General features: G+C 47.9%; 1 pseudogene across 1 annotated transcript; it reads left to right on the top strand.

Moving 5' to 3' along the window:
- Nucleotides 1–7,350: 7,350 nt before the first annotated feature.
- On the top strand, nt 7,351–9,760 carry LOC125509276 (trimethyltridecatetraene synthase-like; annotated as a pseudogene). Its single transcript, XR_015604780.1, has 2 exons — nt 7,351–8,324; nt 8,479–9,760. The product of XR_015604780.1 is annotated as a trimethyltridecatetraene synthase-like (transcript).
- Nucleotides 9,761–19,314: the final 9,554 nt, after the last annotated feature.

The following is a 19,314-nucleotide window of genomic DNA, read 5'->3' as shown; positions in this document are numbered from 1 at the left end:
GGTCGCTGCGGCTCCTGCTCCATGGGCGGTGCGTCAGCGGCAGGCAGGGAGCGTAGGGATGGTGGGTTAGTGTAAAGCATGAGGGTGCGTGATTACAGGGATGCGTTGCGTGATTATCTGAGGGTAATTTAGATCAGATCCTTTTTTCGGGCCTTGCGTGATTACAGGCGATGCGGTTGCGCAGTTGGGGCTGAAATTTCCTCTCGATGGAGAATGTTCAGCCAACCTAAATTACTAAGTACACACGAGAGAAGGGATTAGGTTTAGGCTGGCTGTTAGATTAAATTAGTGGGCCTAATCGTACGGTTATAACGGGTTTGTGTACATTTTATGAGGTGTGCTTAAAGATCATGTTTGATGGTTTATTAGTAGTATATATATATATATATAGGATCGCACTATTCGCCATCCAGGATGAGGAATAGTTATTTCTTACTCCAACCAGTCACACCCCAACCAAGCCGTAAGAAAAGGGGGGCTGGGAGAAAAATTTACAACGTGGAAAAGAAATCGGTTCCCGCACCCAATCCAGCTTATACGAAATATAGATGCGTGGTAATCTTACGACCTTCCTGGGTAAGTTACGTCGTGAGATGAGGAAACATACCGGCTAGCCGAAGTGGCCGACTGGCCGTAATTAAAAAAAAACTTCTTATATAATATTAATATACCTGATGTGCAGCTGGGATAAGAATGTACTGGAGTAAATTTGGACCATGTAAAACGCGTGGATCCAACCTATTAAATCCCTTCTTTCTTAGAACACCTCTTTCAAAATATGTCCCTCCTTTTATACTAGAACACTTCTTTCAAAATGTGTCTACCTGCATGAGCTTTAGCTACTCTAGCACATATCCCTCTCATCTGTTTAATTTCTTTGAGGAAAAAAAGAGAGCGTCTGATCAACTCCAAGAGAAAAACGATAGAGTGGATATTTGAGAAAAAAAAGAGCTTCCGATCAACTCCGGGAGAAAAACGATATAGTGGAGAGCGGTAGAGCCCCGTCTCTCTTTAGAGCATCTCTAGCAGGATCCAAAAAAACCCGGCCTGATCAGATACGGTAAAAACGGCTGGGCCCGTAAATTTCTTACGGGTGGCACGTAAAAACTCAGCCGAACCCACTATATATACCAGAACTTTGCCAATTTAGGGTTCGCATCCGCAAATTTTGTTTCCCCTCGCGTACCCTCCGATGAGAATCGAGTTCCTTGGGCCATCGTTCGCCGGGCGAACAGCCAAAAAAGGGCCGGCCCTGATGATGGACACAGGCGGGGTGGCCGAAGGGGCTGCGGCGGCTCGCCACCCCGACATGACTCCAAGACCGTGAGCTCCTCCCTCCACCCGCCAGTGGAAGAATGGCGCCATGTGCAGGCGCGTGAGCGCGGCGCACCTCCCGCAGCGCCGGGAGGCGGGCGTTCGTATTGATTTTTGTTTCATTTCCCCCCTCCATTTTAGTTGGACATGTTCACAACCATTTTAGCTGGACATGTTCACAACGTGCACAATGCTTAGCTTCTCGGCGACGTCCTGCTTCGCGACCACAAGGACATCGTCCATGGCGGACCCGGAATGGCTCGGCGTGCTTCTCCTCGCCACCCCCCTCAACAATGAGGATGACAGTAACGCCGAGGTGAGATACTGAAATACATGGCGACATGAGTGCTCTCTTTAGGCAGAAAATGCATGTGCTGTGCCTATTGATTCTTTGCGTCCTTTTCGAAAAAAATGATTCTTTGTGTTTTCTGACATTTTTATCAACAAATGAGATGTACTTTGTGATTTGTTTAAAATTGCATCAATGGAATATTTTAAATGCGATGTGTTTAATTTGAGGTTCAGCTCTTGGAGTAGTCTCTTTCTTATTTATTTTGACAGCAGGCTTATTTTTGATAGGGCGGCAATGAGTTGGAACTTGAGATTGATGTAGAGGTTGTGCGTTTGTTCCAAAGAATTTGAAATGATTAGGCATGCTCATGCTTTTTATGAACTTATAATTTTGAACTGAGATTGAATATGGATGCTCCAGCTGAGAGATGCATTCATAACAGACATTGTTAATTAAAAAAATGCATCGACAAGGAGACACTGGCACAGACGTGTATAACATAGATGTGTAAATGCTGGTCTCTTAAAAAAACAGAAAAAAAACACTCGCAACTAAGTAGCAGAGCAATAACATGTACAACATTAACATGTTGATAAAGTCAGTTGCAATTAACCAGCAGCCAGAACAAGAAGTTCTCTTCTTCGACTGAATATTCTAGTAGGAGTAGTGACAATGACTTCTTCTGTATCTTTTTTCTAGACTGTAGAACACCGGCTCTTCAACTAACGCTCCCAAGATTGATGTTTGTTACAGATGAAGAAGCTTGTGAGTGTTGGACTTGGACCTAGGCAAGTTGATAGAGTCATGGCCAAGCTATCTTGTCATTTATGGTACTAGCTAATGCCTTGTTTCTCCTTTGAGGCGGATTCAAATGCTGAAAATTCAACCAGCGAGCATAACTAGACAGTGCAAATGTATATAGTTCCAATACAAGCAAAATTCAGAAGAAGAAAAAATCAAGGTGAGATGCGTGACTGCATAAATGTGTTTCAAGTAATGCTGATACAAGGTAGTAAATGAGATGTGAGATGTGGAAGTACAATAGCATTTATCTAATTGACCTTTAACTTGCCTTTTGATCTGTCCGAACAATTGGTATGCCATGGTACAGGCAGTACACTACGGAGTACTAAGATACAACAACTATAGACACAGAGAAAAATTTCCTCCAGACCCAATACAAGGTGCAGGTTTCAATAAAAAAAAATAACCTTCTCTCCTGGACAGAAAAAAGGGCGGAGCTCAGCTTCCTCCTCTCCTTTCTGTGATTTGGTAATTAGACCATATGACCTTGACCTTGCAGACTCATCATTACCATCACGAGTTCAATCCTTACTGTGAGTGTATGTCAACACAAAAGAATGAGTTAAACCAGTTTTTTTACTTAATCAAGAAAAATATTCAAGATGTAAACATGACGGCACACCGAGAGGTGCTCGGGTGGTGTTTTTTATGTGAGCCAAAGCTAGTGTAAACTCAAATGAGGGCAACGAACTTCTTTCTGTCGGAACCCTTGGTACCGGTACCAGCACCAGCCTCATTCCCCCACAATACCCCTCGCTCTTCGCCTTGGCAATGTCCATCTCCACCTCGGCGATCTTCCTCTCAATCCCTCCATCCTCCAAAACCAAACAACCCATTTTGAATCAACAAACCAGAAGAACAAGTCACACCAGAAAGGAGCCAATAAATTACGTGCATCCCAGGTCCTTCGGCTTGTCGTCCACCAGGATCTCCTTGGGGAGCTGGAATCAAGTGCCACCGCCAGGAAAATTTGAGAAAAACGAGAGGTGGGCAGAGAGGGGGATTGAGAGATCCGCACATTGCTGCTGCTCTTCTCGAGGAGGCCGGAGAGCCTGACCGGAGAGGGTCGCCCGGGTCTGCGCGTCCTGCCATAGCCTGCGAACGAATCAAGGCGAGATCAGATCTGCAGAGTGGAGGAGAGATCTGGGAAGGAGAGGGAGGGCGCGAGCGTACCGGCCGGCGACGTACAGCCAGGCGAGGCAGGCGAGGAAGGCCATTACGAGGGGGATGAATCCTTAGACTAGCGTAAAGGTAAAATTACTTCGTCGGCAATATAATTTTAGGGAGTTGGGATGGTGACTTGGCTTGGTTCTGCCTAGCTTGGTTGAGCACAACATCTGGCTGGATGAACCGACCAGGGAGAAGAATTACTTATTCTTCACCCTGGGTCTCAAATAGACTTTCTATATATATATATATATATATATATATATATATATATATATATATATATATATATAGTGTTACTATTTATCACCCAGGGTGCAGAATAGGTTATTCTTCACCCGTGGTAATCTTACGATCATTTCATAATTAAATTACGTTTCGAATTCAAATAGTTACATTTTTATTGATTCACTATGTAAAATTTGACATAAGAAAAATAAAAATATAGGTCATAAGACAAGAAAATTTGCAGTTTATGTGTATTTTAGACTATGTTTTTACGTTTGTAATTTTACATAACATAAAATATTTTTTACAGCGATTTATATATTTTCTTGCGGTCCCTTTTTGCGTCGGAAATAAGACAAAATTTACGGAACGTAAAATTACGGTGCATTGATGATAAAATAGAGGAGAGTGAAGAATAACTATTCCCTACTCAGGGTGACGAATAGCGCGACTATATATATATATATATATATATATATATATATATATATATATATATATATATATATATATATATATATAGGAAAATGGTTGTGTACTCCTGGGAGTACGTACTCCTGCACCTCATATACCCCATAGATGAATCTTTCATACCTTTTTATTATTTTTAATATAATTCACTAATAATTACTAGATACCCCAAAATGAGTTTCGTAAAAAAAATCATGTGACTGTACATATTTTTTAAGGGTACGTATATACCGAATTGTTCGTACATGAAAAAGGTATATTATAAAAAGTACATTACAAATGATATTTTTTCAATCAAACTCGTATTGGGGTATCTTAGAATATTTAATAAAGTATATTAACAATGATAGATGGGTATAATCAATGCGTACGAGAGGTATATTGAGGATGGAAGTACATACTCCCGGGAGTGCAAAAAAGGAGTCCTATATATATGAATGCTTAAATTTCACTAATATATGATGTGAATGCTTAAATTTCACTAAGAAGCGGCTATAAAAAAGATGATGACAAGTTAGTTAACTAATTTCCGTCTCCTAAAAAAAGTCAACTAATTTCCTTCCACAAAGGCATAGAAATCAAAATATTTAATTTGCTTTAGAATCCATGTTGGGTGTAGCATTAAATTTATGAATTTCATGCTTTTCATACACATACAAGCAAATGGATAAGTAATAGGGCACATGAATTAAAATTAGTAACAATAAACATAATTTATGTTATACTATAAGGTTCTATGAACAATTCTACGAAACTAGCTAATAGCATGTACAGTTCAGAATAACAAATGCTAACTACAAATAAGGTTATGTCACTTATGCAGCAGTTGCGACATATCACCTTGGGGGGATGATTTGCATCATGTTGTACATCCTTCTAGTGCATTTTGCTAGGAAAAGAGCTGTGGGAATAGAAAATGATCCTTCACGCCCGTGGAGCGAGAAGAGCTTGATTAAACATACAGAAGGCTCGAAAGCCTAATCCACCTTTACACTTAGGTTTGCAGCAAGTAATCCCAAGTTTTCCTCTCTCCCTCTCAAAACAAAAAGATTCCCCTGAAAAAGTGTGTGATGCAGGGATATATACAATGGATATGACTAGGTCTCAGTCGACTAAGATTTAACCAAGTCTCAGTCCAGTAACATCACATGCAAGAGAGAAAAAAGAAAAAGAAAATTTTGCACGAATCTCAATGTAAAATCTTACGGATATAGCATCGACTGGGACTTAACCAAGCACTATGGAGGGCGAATTTTGCCACCCGCTAGAACTCGAACACTGCAAAGAACTCGAACACTGCAAACCCGCATAATGTTTGGCGAGAAAATTTGAAGTTACTCGCATAAATCAACTCATCTAGATGTCGTCAATTTCCTAGACATTTTCACTCATCCTATGGTTCTCATTGGTTGCGTGCACCATGATTCATGGCATCCACGGGCACGAACTCGATATTGCCAACTCCAGTATTACCACGATGCGGCCATCGGAATGTCGTTCCAATGTGAACTTTCCATGCCACTTTGTTAGCCTCGTCCTTCGGAGTCCAGATCTGCGTGTGTCTGATCAATCCAATCCCTGAAACTCTCTCATTGCCACCATGAACAGAATGTCATTTGTTGACATTAGCTTCTTCGACCAATTTTTATTCGTCTTCCTTCTTTTTCATCGTCCATCGCCCATTGGTTTGCACACTAATTTAGGAGCATGTGTGCCGGACGTGCCACTTCTTGTAGCTTCGATCTTGAATTTGACGGTAGAGATAACGAGCGAAGAAGAAGAAGATGATGAAAAAGAGTGTGCCATGACTCCGAAAATCTTCTCTAACAACGCACGGACACATTTGCTAGTTACTAATGCAATTTCCATTTGTCATGGCTCTGACGTCTAACCCATGAATGCTTGATCTATCACTTAGCCAGCCACTTAATAATAAGAACTTATAGTGTTTTTTGGAGAGAACACTCCAAAATCATATTTCCCACGGTTTAGCGCCTCATTGAGTTGGCATTGCTACTACCGGTAGCGACAACAACAGTTGAAAGGGCTTTTTCAGCAATGAAAATCATCAGGACTGAGTTGCGCAGCAAGATGTCCGATGGCTGGCTTAATGTCTTGATGGCGTGTTACATTGAGCGAGGGATATTCAAAAGTCTTGATCTTGGTAAAATTAAGGAAGATTTTCACAAGGGGTAGGGCACTACCGTTGCCTAGGTCTTCTACGCGCCACTAAAACTTACCTGGGTATGTTTTAGGTTGTTCGTCTATTTAAAATATATTTGCATTTTCATTTTACTTCGCTATTCTGTTTAGGATTATATGAAAATATTGGTGTGCACTGTTGTTCGTATTCTTTATGTTGGTTCTGCACAATTTTTGTTTTGGCTTAAGAGTTCGTCCCACCTCAAAAAAGTTTCGTCCTCCACCATTGCTCTGACCCATGAATGCTTGATCTATCACTTAGCCAGCCACTTAATAATAAGAACTTATAGTGTTTTTTTTGGAGAGAACACTCCAAAATCACGGCGTTCGCTTGGATGACCTCTCGTAGGAACAATAGTTCGCTCGGGTGACCTGCCCGAGCTCCCGTCAGCGAGTTATTGGGTCCTAAGAGCATCTCCAACGGCCGCACAAAAATCTCGCGTCCAATAATAGTTATAGCGCGTCACTTTAGCACTTTTAGTGTGCCGGGACCAATATTACTTTAGCAGACGCCCAAAGACGCGCGCCTAAAAAGCAGACAGTGCAAATTGTGAAGCGTGCCCAATCCGGAGCCCAAAATATGCTGCGCGCGATAGCGTTTTTCAGCGCGTGCCAAAAAAACTTTTAGCGCTACAGCGTCTGCTGGAGCTGCTCGGCGTCTAAAAAAGCAAAATTTTAGTGCGCGCAGTTTTTTTTGGACGCCTGTTGGAGATGCTCTAATATGCGGAGTGTTTTCGAAGAAAAAATGCTTCTAAACAAAAAAGATTCGTTATGACTCGTGCCTCACGAGGCTGGTTATTATACAATTTCCATCTGTCAAGACTCATACGTGGCTCATGAAGTCTTGATAAGTCCACTCTCAATGGAGTACCACTATTAATAATAGAAGCTCTGAATGCCCGGACACCACTCACTCTCAATGGAGCTACCACCATGGACGCCCTTCCTCGGCGTCGCGCTCGCCACCGTGCTCTTCCTCAAGGCCGTCTTCCGTCGCAGCCGTCAGGCATACAACCTCCCGCCGGGCCCTAAACCATGGCCGATCATCGGCAACCTGAACCTGATGGGCGCGCTCCCGCACCGCTCCATCCACGCGCTCTCCAAGAGGTACGGCCCTCTCATGTACCTCCGGTTTGGATCGTTCCCCGTCGTGATCGGCTCGTCGGTTGAGATGGCCAAGTTCTTCCTCAAGACCCACGACATGGTGTTCCTCGACCGGCCCAAGATGGCCGCCGGCAAGTACACGACGTACAACTACAGAGACATGACCTGGTCCCCGTACGGCGCCTACTGGCGCCAGGCGCGCAAGGTGTGCCTCACCGAGCTCTTCAGCGCCAAGCGGCTCGAGTCATATGAGTACATCCGGAGCCAGGAGATGCGCGCGCTCCTGCGAGACCTGCACGAGGCCTCCCGGTCCCGGCGCGCCGTGGTGCTCAAGGACTACTTGTCGACCTTGAGCCTGAACGTGATCACGCGCATGGTGCTGGGCAAGAAGTACCTGCACAGGGAGGCAACGGACGAAGGGGGCTCCGGCTCCGCGACGACCCTGGCGGAGTTCAAGCGGATGGTCGACGAGTGGTTCTTGCTCAACGGCGTGCTCAACATCGGCGACTCCATCCCGTGGCTGGACTGGCTGGACCTCCAGGGGTACATCAAGAGGATGAAGAAGCTGAGCAAGATGTTTGATCGGTTCCTCGAACATGTCGTGGACGAGCACAACGACAGACGCCGAGTCGAGGGGGAGAGCTTCGTCTCGAAGGACATGGTGGACGTGCTACTCGAGATAGCCAGAGACCCCAATCTTGAGGTGCAGATCGACCGGGATAGCGTCAAGGCTTTCATTCAGGTAAGCCCGTGCAACTTCCCTGTTATTCAGTAAAAGAATTTGAGTACAAGGAGCTTTTCAGATCGAAGACCCCGAGTTCAGTTGCAACATCACAGGCTATGCGGATGCTACGATTAATTCTGTACCATTGCACACACTACCTAATCACTTGCAGGACCTCGTCGGCGGCACGGAGAGCTCGGCGGTCGCAGTCGAGTGGGCGATCTCGGAGCTCCTGAAGAAGCCGGAGGTGTTGACCAAGGCGACCGAGGAGCTGGACCGCGTGGTGGGGCGAGGCCGCTGGGTGACGGAGAAGGACATCGCGAGCCTCCACGTATCGTCAAGGAGACGCTGCGGCTGCATCCGGTGGCGCCGATGCTGACTCCCCGGCTGTCCCGCGAGGAGGCTTCCGTCGGTGGCTACGACATCCCCGTCGGCACGCGCGTGTTCGTCAACGTGTGGTCCATCGGCTGCGACCCGGCGGTGTGGACTGCGCCGGAGGAGTTCGCGCCGGAGCGGTTCCTTGGCAGCAAGATCGACGTCAAGGGGCAGGATTTCGAGCTGCTGCCCTTCGGGTCCGGCCGGCGGATGTGCCCCGGGTACAGCCTCGGGCTGAAGGTGATCCAGGTGAGCCTCGCCAACCTGCTGCATGGTTTTGACTGGACGCTCCCGGACGGCGTGGCGACGGACGAGCTCAGCATGGAGGAGACCTTCGGTTTGTCGACGCCGCGCAAGTTCCCGCTAGAGGTCGTGTTAAAACCCAAGCTCCTCGATCACCTCTACACAGTGGGTCATTAGATATCCACTCTTTTTTTTGACGGGAAATATTTGGAGCTTTATTCAACAACGACCGCCCCAGCAGAATCTGCTAAAAGGCTTGTTACAATGATACTAGGGGCAGAATCAAGCCAACATTCTGTCACATGCAGTGTGCTTGCATGCTTTGCACACTGATGAGCAGGATAGTTAGCTGATCTAGGAATAAGATGAATACGAAGAGATTTAAAACTATTAGAATGCTCCAGAATTTCAGATAAGATAGGCACCATCAATGCCCTTGCATCATGACGCGAGTTCCAGAGATTAACCAACTCCAAGCAGTCGGACTGCATCACGACTTTCTCATAGCCTCTCAGCCTTGCAAAGATGACACCGTCCCGGAGTGCTAAGGCTTCAGAGATGAGGGGGTCGGTAATCCCCTGATAAGGTTTGCACCACGCAGCTCTAAATGGGAACGAGCAACTCCTCCCACTCCTCCTCTTCGAGCTTCCATAGCAATACTACCATCAGTATTTATCTTGATTTCATCTTCCTCAGGCGGCCGCCAACTGTGGCCTGGGAGTAAGTGTGCGTGCTCCTTCAGAAGATCAAGCAAAGCCAATGTTTCTCTGATCAGTGTCATAGACTGTGTAGGATCTGTTCCTCCTTTATCATGAGTGATATTGTTCCGAGAAGTCCATACGGCCCACATTATTGTAACCAGCTTTGCTCGGTCCGACTCAGAGAAACTTGGATCGCAAATAACATCTTTTGACCATGTTAGAGGATGTAAATCAGGTCGCTTGACCCCAAGCCAATCCGCTGCTTGGGCCCAGAATCCTCTTGCATGGGAGCAGTTCAACGGAGTGTGCATCATATTCTCATCTTCATGCTGACAGATTTTGCACGTACTCACTGTCAAGATATGTCGGTATTTGAGGGTTGCTTCTACCGGTAAGATACCCCGTAGAACCCGCCACCAAAACACTCTAACTTTTGGCAGAACCTTCAATTTCCACAACCTGGACCATAACTGTCTTTATGTCGCTGAAGTTTCGGTTACCATCCCTTCCTCTAGAGCAATGTGCTCGTCATGAGTCATAAGAGAGTGATAGGCTGATCTGACAGTGTATGAACTAGATTTCTCAAAGGCCCAAGCCCAGGATATCATCACCGCCACCGATCCTTAGGGGGATATTCAGAATAACATCTGCGTCGGGGGTATGAAGTTTTCTCTTATCACTTGAGATTTCCATATCCAAGTTTCAGCATCAATTAAATCAGAAACTCGATGTAAGTGTGCATTGCCAATGTGAGCTACCGGAGTCAAAGATCTAGTGCACGGAATCCATTTGTCCTCCCAAATGGATACGGACGTGCCGCTGCCAACACGCTTCAAGAGGCCGGTACTCAACGCTTCCTTCCCTGCAATGATCGCCCGCCAAATAGCAGACGAGGATTTTGGCGCTGTAGCACTCATAAAATCAGAAGAAGGAAAATATCTTGCTTTTAAAACTCTTGAGCACAGAGAGTTTGGGTTCATCATCAAACGCCACCCATGTTTACCGAGCAGTGCGATATTGAAAAGTTGCAGATCCTTGAACCCCATTCCTCCCTTGACCTTCGGTGATGCAAGTCCTTTCCAGGACAGCCAGTGCAGCGACCGGCGATCAAGATTGCTACTCCACCAATATTTGGCCATGTACGAGGCCAGAGTTTTGCAGACTTCCTTTGTTAACTGGAAGCAAGACATACTGTATGTAGGTATAGACTGAGCAACTGCTTTGATTCTGACTTCCCTTCCAGCACAAGAGATTAGTCTCTCTATACCACCTTGGAGTTTGGTCCGGATCCTTTCTCCAATGTGATCAAAAGTGCCTCCTGTAATTCGACCAACTGCTGTTGGAAGACCGAGGTAACGTTCACCAAAAGCTTCCACTGGTATAAGCAATGTTTGCTTCAGAATAACTCGGATAGGGGCTGAAGTGTTTGGACTAAAATATATTGCACTTTTTTCTTTGTTGACTGCTTGACCAGAACACTCCCCATAGATTCCGAGAATAGCATTCAATCTATGAGCACTATGAACCGAAGCTTGCATGAAGATCAAACTATCATCAGCGAAAAGTAGATGATTTATCCACGGACACCGATGGTTGATCTGAATCCCTCTGTCAATATAGGCCCCTCCAAAGAAATGCAGCAATGATGTGAGGCCTTCGGCATAGAGTAAGAACAAGTACGGCGAGACGGGATCACCTTGACGGAATCCACGTGAGGGAGTGAAGAAGGGAAGTAGTTCGCCATTAACACATACTACAAACCGAACTGAAGTAACACACTTCATAATCAGACGAACAAAGTCCATTCCAAACCCCAATTTCAGCATGATCGCCTCGAGATAATGCCATTCGACGCGGTCATAGGCTTTCATCATATCTAATTTAACAGCACAAACATCGTTTCCCCCCTTTTCCATCTTTTCATAGCATGTACAGTTTCGAATGCAACTAGAACATTGTCTGTGATCAGACGGCCCGGGACGAAAGCACTCTGTTCAACCCCAATAATATCATCCAGAAACTCCCTTAGCCGATTAGTAATAGCTTTGGCAGCAATTTTATACAGAACCGGGCATAGAGAGATTGGTCGGTATTGGGAGATTTTTTGTGGAAAACGTACCTTGGGGATCAAAGTGATAGAAGTATCGTTCATACCTACAGGCAATCCACCACCGTTCAAAAAATCAAGCACAACTGGAACTATGTCATCCTTTAGAATATTCCAATGGCGCTGAAAAAATCCCGCTGTGAAGCCATCTACTCCCGGAGCTTTAGACGGGGCCATCTGAAACAAGGCCCGTTCAACTTCATCAGTACTATATGGTTTTTGTAGCTCATAGTTCATTTGGTCCATCACCCTATTCGGGACAAAATCGAGCAGATCGTCCATCCGCCGAAAACCTTGAGAGGTATACAGGTTTTGGAAGAAACTCTGAACCTCTTCCTGATCCTCCTCAAGGTTGGCACACATAGTACCATCCGAGCGTTCAAGTTTCTCAATACGATTCATGTGCTTACGCTGAGATGCTTGGGCATGGAAATACCCCGTGTTTCTGTCTCACACACGTAGCCATGGCACTCTGGATCTCTGTCGGTACCATATCTCTTACTGACGCAAAGCGAGTCGCAACTTTTTGATAATAGCTTTCTCCTCCTCGGATGGGCCGTGGCCTACCGATCGACTCCTCGGTCGGGTCAACTGCTCACGCAACTTGTGAATTTTGCGAGCTAAACAGCCGAACTCTTTCTTACCCCACGCAGATAGTTGAATTTGTAAACTGTTTAAGGCTTGGACCACGCCAGTAAGGCCACGACAACCCGCACCCTTCTGCCAAGAATCCAGAATGAGCTGATCATAGTCCATATGTGTCTGCCACATATCTTCATATCGGAAGGGTTTAGGCCCCCTAGGTGCACTCGAAGCTAGACTTTCCCTGAGATTAGCCAATACAAAACATGAAGGAAATATGCCCTAGAGGCAATAATAAAGTTATTATTTATTTCCTTATATCATGATAAATGTTTATTATTGATGCTAGAATTGTATTAACCGGAAACATGATACATGTGTGAATACATAGACAAACAGAGTGTCACTAGTATGCCTCTACTTGACTAGCTCTTGATCAAAGATGGTTATGTTTCCTAGCCATAGACAAAGAGTTGTCATTTGATTAACGGGATCACAACATTAGGAGAATGATGTGATTGACTTGACCCATTCCGTTAGCTTAGCACTTGATCGTTTAGTTTGTTGCTATTGCTTTCTTCATGACTTATACATGTTCCTATGACTATGAGATTATGCAACTCCCGTTTACCGGAGGAACACTTTGTGTGCTACCAAACATCACAACATAAATGGGTGATTATAAAGGTGCTCTACAGGTGTCTCCGAAGGTACTTGTTGGGTTGGCGTATTTCAAGATTAGGATTTGTCACTCCGATTGTCGGAGAGGTATCTTTGGGCCCACTCGGTAATACACATCACTTAAGCCTTGCAAGCATTGCAACTAATGAGTTAGTTGTGGGATGATGTATTACAGAACGAGTAAAGAGACTTGCCGGTAACGAGATTGAACTAGGTATTGAGATACCGACGATCGAATCTCGGGCAAGTAACATACCGATGACAAAGGGGACAACGTATGTTGTTATGCGGTTTGACCGATAAAGATCTTCGTAGAATATGTAGGAGCCAATATGAGCATCCAGGTTCCGCTATTGGTTATTGACCGGAGACGTGTCTCGGTCATGTCTACATAGTTCTCGAACCCGTAGGGTCCGCACGCTTAAAGTTCGATGACGGTTATATTATGAGTTTATGTGTTTTGATGTACCGAAGGTAGTTCGGAGTCCCGGATGAGATCGGGGACATGACGAGGAGTCTCAAAACGGTTGAGACATAAAGATCGGTATATTGGACGACTATACACTACAAAAAAAAGACACATCCGTGACATTTTGGGCCGAACATTTTTTTTTCTGCCATACATATGACACTTCTATGACGATAATTGTGACAAAACCCGGTATCATCATAGATGTGGTGGGCTCCTACTTCTATGACAAAAAATCATGACAGAAAATGGGCTTTTCGTCCTGGGCGGGCCGGAGACGCAGTTGCATGACATTCTTTGGGCCGTCCATGACGGAAAAAACCATGGTAGAAGTAAGGGCAAGGAAAATTTCAGCGAGTTCCCGGTTACGGTGGGAGGTCGGGGACCGAGCGATGCGCATTTCTCTCGTACACGTACGCGCGTGTGTGCGAGGCGTTGGCTCTAACTGAACCCGAGCGAGGCGTTGGGCTCTAACTAAACCTGAGCGATTGCACTGCAGGCTACGCGTTACTGAACCCGAGCGATCGATCGATTGCTGTTAACTGAACCCGATCGAGCGATTCCTTCGCTACTGCTGCTAACTGAAGCCGATCGGTGCTGCCTCTGGGATGAACAGTGAGCGTTGGGGGGGGGGGTTGGATGAACAGTGAGCGGTGGCGTTGCCTCTGGATGAACAGGACCCCGTGGTGTGGTGGAGGGCTGAATGAATAGTAGACGATGGAGGGGTGCCCGTGGAGGGGTGGTTGAACAGGACCCCGTGGTGTGGAGGACTGAATGAATAGTAGATGGTGGAGGGGTGCCCGTGGAGTGGTGGTTGAACAGTAGCCGGTGGAGTAGCGTGGGGGGGGGGGAGCCTGGATGAACAGGAGCCCGTGGAGGCTGGAGGAGGTTGACGGTAGCCCGTGGAGGCTGGAGGAGGTCGACGGTGGAGATGAACAGTATCCGGTGGAGTCCCGTTTTGCGGTACACCACACCTCTTCCGATGAACAGGACCCCCGTTTCGACCGTAGCGCTCCAACACAAGTTTGTTTCGTCCATTTTGCGGTACGCCACACCCCTCACGATCAACAGGACCCCCGTTTCGACCGTAGGAGGTCCGTTTAGTCCGTTTTACGGTACGCCACACCCCTCCCGATCAACAGGACCCCCGTTTCGACCTTAGGAGGTCCGTTTCCTCCGTTTGCGGTACGCTAGACACCTCCCAATCAACAGGACCCCGTTCTGAACGTAGGAGGTCTGTTTCCTCCGTTGTGCGGTACACCAGGCCTCGTTTCCATCGCCTGTTCCGTCCAAGCCCTCCCGATGAACACGACCACGCATTCCGTTCCAATCCAGCCGGTTGGCTCCAACGCATTCCGTTGCCTCCCAATGAACACAACGCATTCCGTTGCCTCCCCATGAACACGACACATTCCGTTGCCTCGCCATGAACACGACGACGACATTGTTTCTCCGTTCTGACCCAGCCATGTACACGAGCCCTGGCCGTACGTATGCGCGAGTAGGCGTTCGAGACCCCTCCCGTATGTACACATACGTGGCCGTATTTTCTCTATTGCACCCTGGCCGCTGTACGTACATGTACATGCTACGTGCGCGCCTCTACTACGACACGTACACGCCTCTACTATGACACGTGCGCGCCTCTACATCCACCAGTATATATGTACGTACACGTTCGCGACCAGAATGACAACGCTACGTACGCTTCGACCAGATGGGTCCCGACTGTCAGGCACTTCCTTGCCTGCGAAGATGTAGCTGGTGGGTCCCAGCAGTCAGGGGGACGAATTGTTTTTTTTGCCCGGACGTACTTCCTTGCGTGCGAAGATGTAGCTGTGTGACGTCCGGATAATTAAACTACAGTAACCCTCTACTAATGATGCCACGTCACCACGATTACTGTCGTTAATCTCGCGTTGATTCAAACCCGATTCAAATTCAAATTTAAAATAAAGTCAAATTATTATTTCTTCAAACGGTAAAACAGAAATGTTGGTTGGGTTACAAGTGTTCACTAAGGATTTATCATGTAGAAACCAACTTCGTTTCACTCAAAAAAAATTAATAGGAAATTAATAAGTGGATGAACATCAATTAAAATGACTTTTTCAAAATAAGCAATTGTTTTTTTAAACTCCAATTACCTCCAAACTTTTTGTGCAACCTCGAAACAGTACCAAGTAATTGTGTGCTAAGTATCATGTGTAGCAAAATTCATTTGTTAGCTAAAATAATAGAAAACAGTAGAGAAAATAAGAAAAATAGAAAAGGAAACTACAGAAAGGTAAGGAACAAAAAAAGTGAAAGAAAAGAGGGCCCATGTGGCCTAGGAGAAGCCCAACCCACACCCCACTCGTCTCCCTCCTCGCTACAGGAGCGGAGGGAGGTCGTGGCGGCCATCCAGCCGCCGTGGCAGCAATCCCGCGCCTCCCCGTCGACCCCCCCTGGCGGATAAGAGCACCCCGCTCGGCCCTTGACCAAACCCTAACCCTCTAGTTTTTCCCCTGCGCCGCTTGTGTCGATTTGGACGAAGAACAAATCCACGGCCGACACGGTCACCTTCACCCTCGTCGCTGTCGCAACAAGACGCCTCCTCGATGTCCAGGACCACACCAAGAGAAGCACCGCGACGCATGCCCCCTCCTGGCGCAAGGAGCTGCCTAGGATTGCCGCCATCCCTCACGAACGACTCCGTGCTCGTCAACGCCGGCCGCCACTGCTTCCTTCGATCTGCACCGCTCCGACCTCCTTCGGCTTCCCCGAGCCCTCCACGAGCACCGCCGTGAGCAGCACCTTCGATCCCCCCTCTCCTCTATGTCGATCTGTCACCGTAGGCCGCCGCATCACCTCGCGCCCGAGCTCCCGCGAGCTCGCGGTCGCTGCGTCGTGGGCGTGCTCCCCGTCCCCTAGCCGCGTCCACGGCCGAGCACGCAACTCCCGGGTCGCGCCCAGGCGCGCGCCCGCCCGCTCGCGCCCCCTCCCCCCCGGTGCCGCTGCTCCTCTCCGGCGCCGCCGCTCGCCCTCGCCGGCTCTATCCGCCGCTGGCCCCACTGCTGCTCCCCCGCGCCGGCCTCCCCAGCTTTGGCGCCCGCCAACGCCTACCGCGGCCGACCGGCCGAACGCCATGGCCGCCGACACGCCTCCGTGGGCGCGCGCATATAAATCCCCCCATGGGCCCTCCTAGCTTAATTGGGGGTAATCCCCTTTTAGTGCTAACCCCCTGGTAGTCAATGACAGTGGGCCCATGGCCATCAGGATTAAATAAAAAAATATTTAGTTTAAAATATACACTAAGTCACTTACCGGTGGGACCAACGGGACTGTTCATAGCCTGACCAGTCAAGCGTTGACTGCTGACTCAGCAGTCAACGGGCCCGCATGTCAGGCTCTGGGCTAGACTGCCACTGGGTACACATAGCTTTTTCTTATTTAATTCGAATTAATAAATAATTTTAGAAAATCTTTAAAACTTTGAAAAATCATATAAAATAAACCCTAGCTCAGATGAAAATACTTTCTACATGAAAGTTGCTCAGAACGACGAGACGAATCCGGATACGCAGCCTGTTCGCCTGCCACACATCCCTAGCATAGAAAACCTGCAACATTTCACCTCCGGTTCATCTGTTCGAAAATGCGAAACACCGGGAATACTTTCCCGGATGTTTCCCCCCTTCACCGGTATCACCTATCCCTGCGTTAGATCACCTCTAGCATCGCGTTTGTCATGTTATGTTTTTATTGCTCTGTTATTTATTGTGTTCCCCCTCCGTTACTTTTTTCGGTAGACCCCGAGACCGCTGCCGGTACCGCCAGTTCGACTACGGTGTTGACGACCCCTTCTTGCCAGAGCAACCAGGCAAGCCCCCCCTTTGATCACCAGATATCGCCTACTCTTCTCTATACTGCTTGCATTAGAGTGGTGTAGCATGTTACTGCTTTCTGTTATTCCTATCCTGATGCATAGCCTGTCCTTGCTACTAACGTTGTTACCATTACCTGCTATCCTACTGCTTAGTATAGGATGCTAGTGTTCCATCAGTGGCCCTACACTCTTGTCCGTCTGTCATGCTATACTACTGGGCCGTGATCACTTCGGGAGGTGATCACGGGAATATACTATATACTTTACACTGTTACATTACCTGTGGTACTGTTCGGAGTTGGGGGCTGAAGGGGCAGGTGGCTCCATCCCGGTAGAGGTGGGCTGGGTTCCCGACGGCCCCCGACTGTTACTTTGTGGCGGAGCGACAGGGCAGGTTGAGACCACCTAGGAGAGAGGTTGTGACGCCCGGATACTTAAGCTACAGTGAACCTCTACTAATGACGCCACGTCACCTCAATTACCGTTGCTGATCTCGTGTTAGATTGAAACCGATTCGAATCCAAATTAAAAAAATCAGGCAAACAACAAAAGTTTTCAAACAATGAAACTAAAATGTTCGTGTCATGCCAGAAAATGCATAGGTGATTGTGGTGGTGAAACCAAACTTTTATGAAATGCTTAACTGCACTAAAATGATTTAAATAGTAGCAAACCTAAATATTTCAATGCCTTTACTAATTAATAAAATATCAAACTAAATTATTTGGGGACTAGACTTTTTGTGACAGTGGACTAAATTGAAATACTAGATTAGATGCCTAGTATATATTTTACAAAAACTAAAACAATAGGAAACGGAGATAAAACAGAATAAAAGAAAAATAAGAAAGGAAAAACAAAAGTAACAAAAAGAAAAGGAAATGAGAAGACCCCCCAGCTCCCCATGGGCCTCGGCCCATCCCACACGGCAAAACCGGCCCACTCCATACTGCCCCTGGCCTATTAGGCCACCCCACACACCCGAACCCTAACCACTAGACCCCCCCACTTCCCCGCACGCACCCACGCTCCTCTCCCCCCCCGATTTGGGATCTGGATCGGGCCACGTCTCGACCCCGCCGCTCGCCTCGACACCGCACCCGCCCGGCGCCTCTGACCACCCGCTGCTGTCGCCTCGCCTCCTCGCCCCTCCTTCGCACCGCGAGACGCCGCCCGAGGCCTCAACCTCGCCACACCGTCGCCGAACGCTGCCACCTCGTCGTGCCGTCGCCGGACCTCGACACCTTCGCCAGCTCGCCGGACTGCCGCCTCCTCGTCCCCTCCACGCCGGCCGCCCCGAACTTCGCCGACTGAACCCCTGCAACGGGGGTATGACCCCATCTCCCCTACCCCTTTCCTTAGGTCGTCCGCGCCGGTGCCGCCCCGTACTGCTGCCGTCGTGCTCCCGGCCTCGCCGTGCCTACACGCCACCCGTGCGCGCGAGCCCGCGCCCGCTCGCGCCTCACCCCGCGGCCATCTCCGCCTTCACCCCACCGCTTCTAGCGCCTGCCTCCGCTCGCCGTGGCTGCCGGTCGCGCCCTCGCCCCACTACGCGCTGGCCTTTGCCGGATCCGCGCGTCCGCCCCCCGGCCACGCGTCGCTGCTGCGCGCGCACATCCGCGCTTGGCCGCGCCCCGGCTCGCCGGCGCGCGCCCACGCCCCACCGCACGCCCCTGCTCCCCTCGCCCGGCCTCAGTCGCCGCAGTCGCCGGCGTCCCGGCGCCATTCACTGGCGTAGACAGGCGCCCAAACGGGCGGATGCCCGCAGCGCCCGAACCGCTCGGGCTGTGCCCCACACCCCGCGCCCGTTAACCCTGTTGGCCCGCTGGCCCTATGACAAGTGGGGCCTCAAGCCCCCAGAACGTTTATAAAAACAGAATTAAAAAATTATATATAAAAAAATAATAATATAATTAATTAATTAATTACAGAAGTAATTAACTTAATTAATTTTGATTAATTAAACTAAACAAATAATTAAA

This window comes from Triticum urartu, chromosome 5A (genome assembly GCF_056163025.1).
Source record: "Triticum urartu cultivar PI428250 chromosome 5A, HENAU_Tu73, whole genome shotgun sequence".
In the NCBI taxonomy this organism is placed as follows: Eukaryota; Viridiplantae; Streptophyta; class Magnoliopsida; order Poales; family Poaceae; genus Triticum; species Triticum urartu.
The sequence above is the reverse complement of the archived record's forward strand: the minus strand, read 5'-3'. Positions and strand labels throughout refer to the sequence as shown.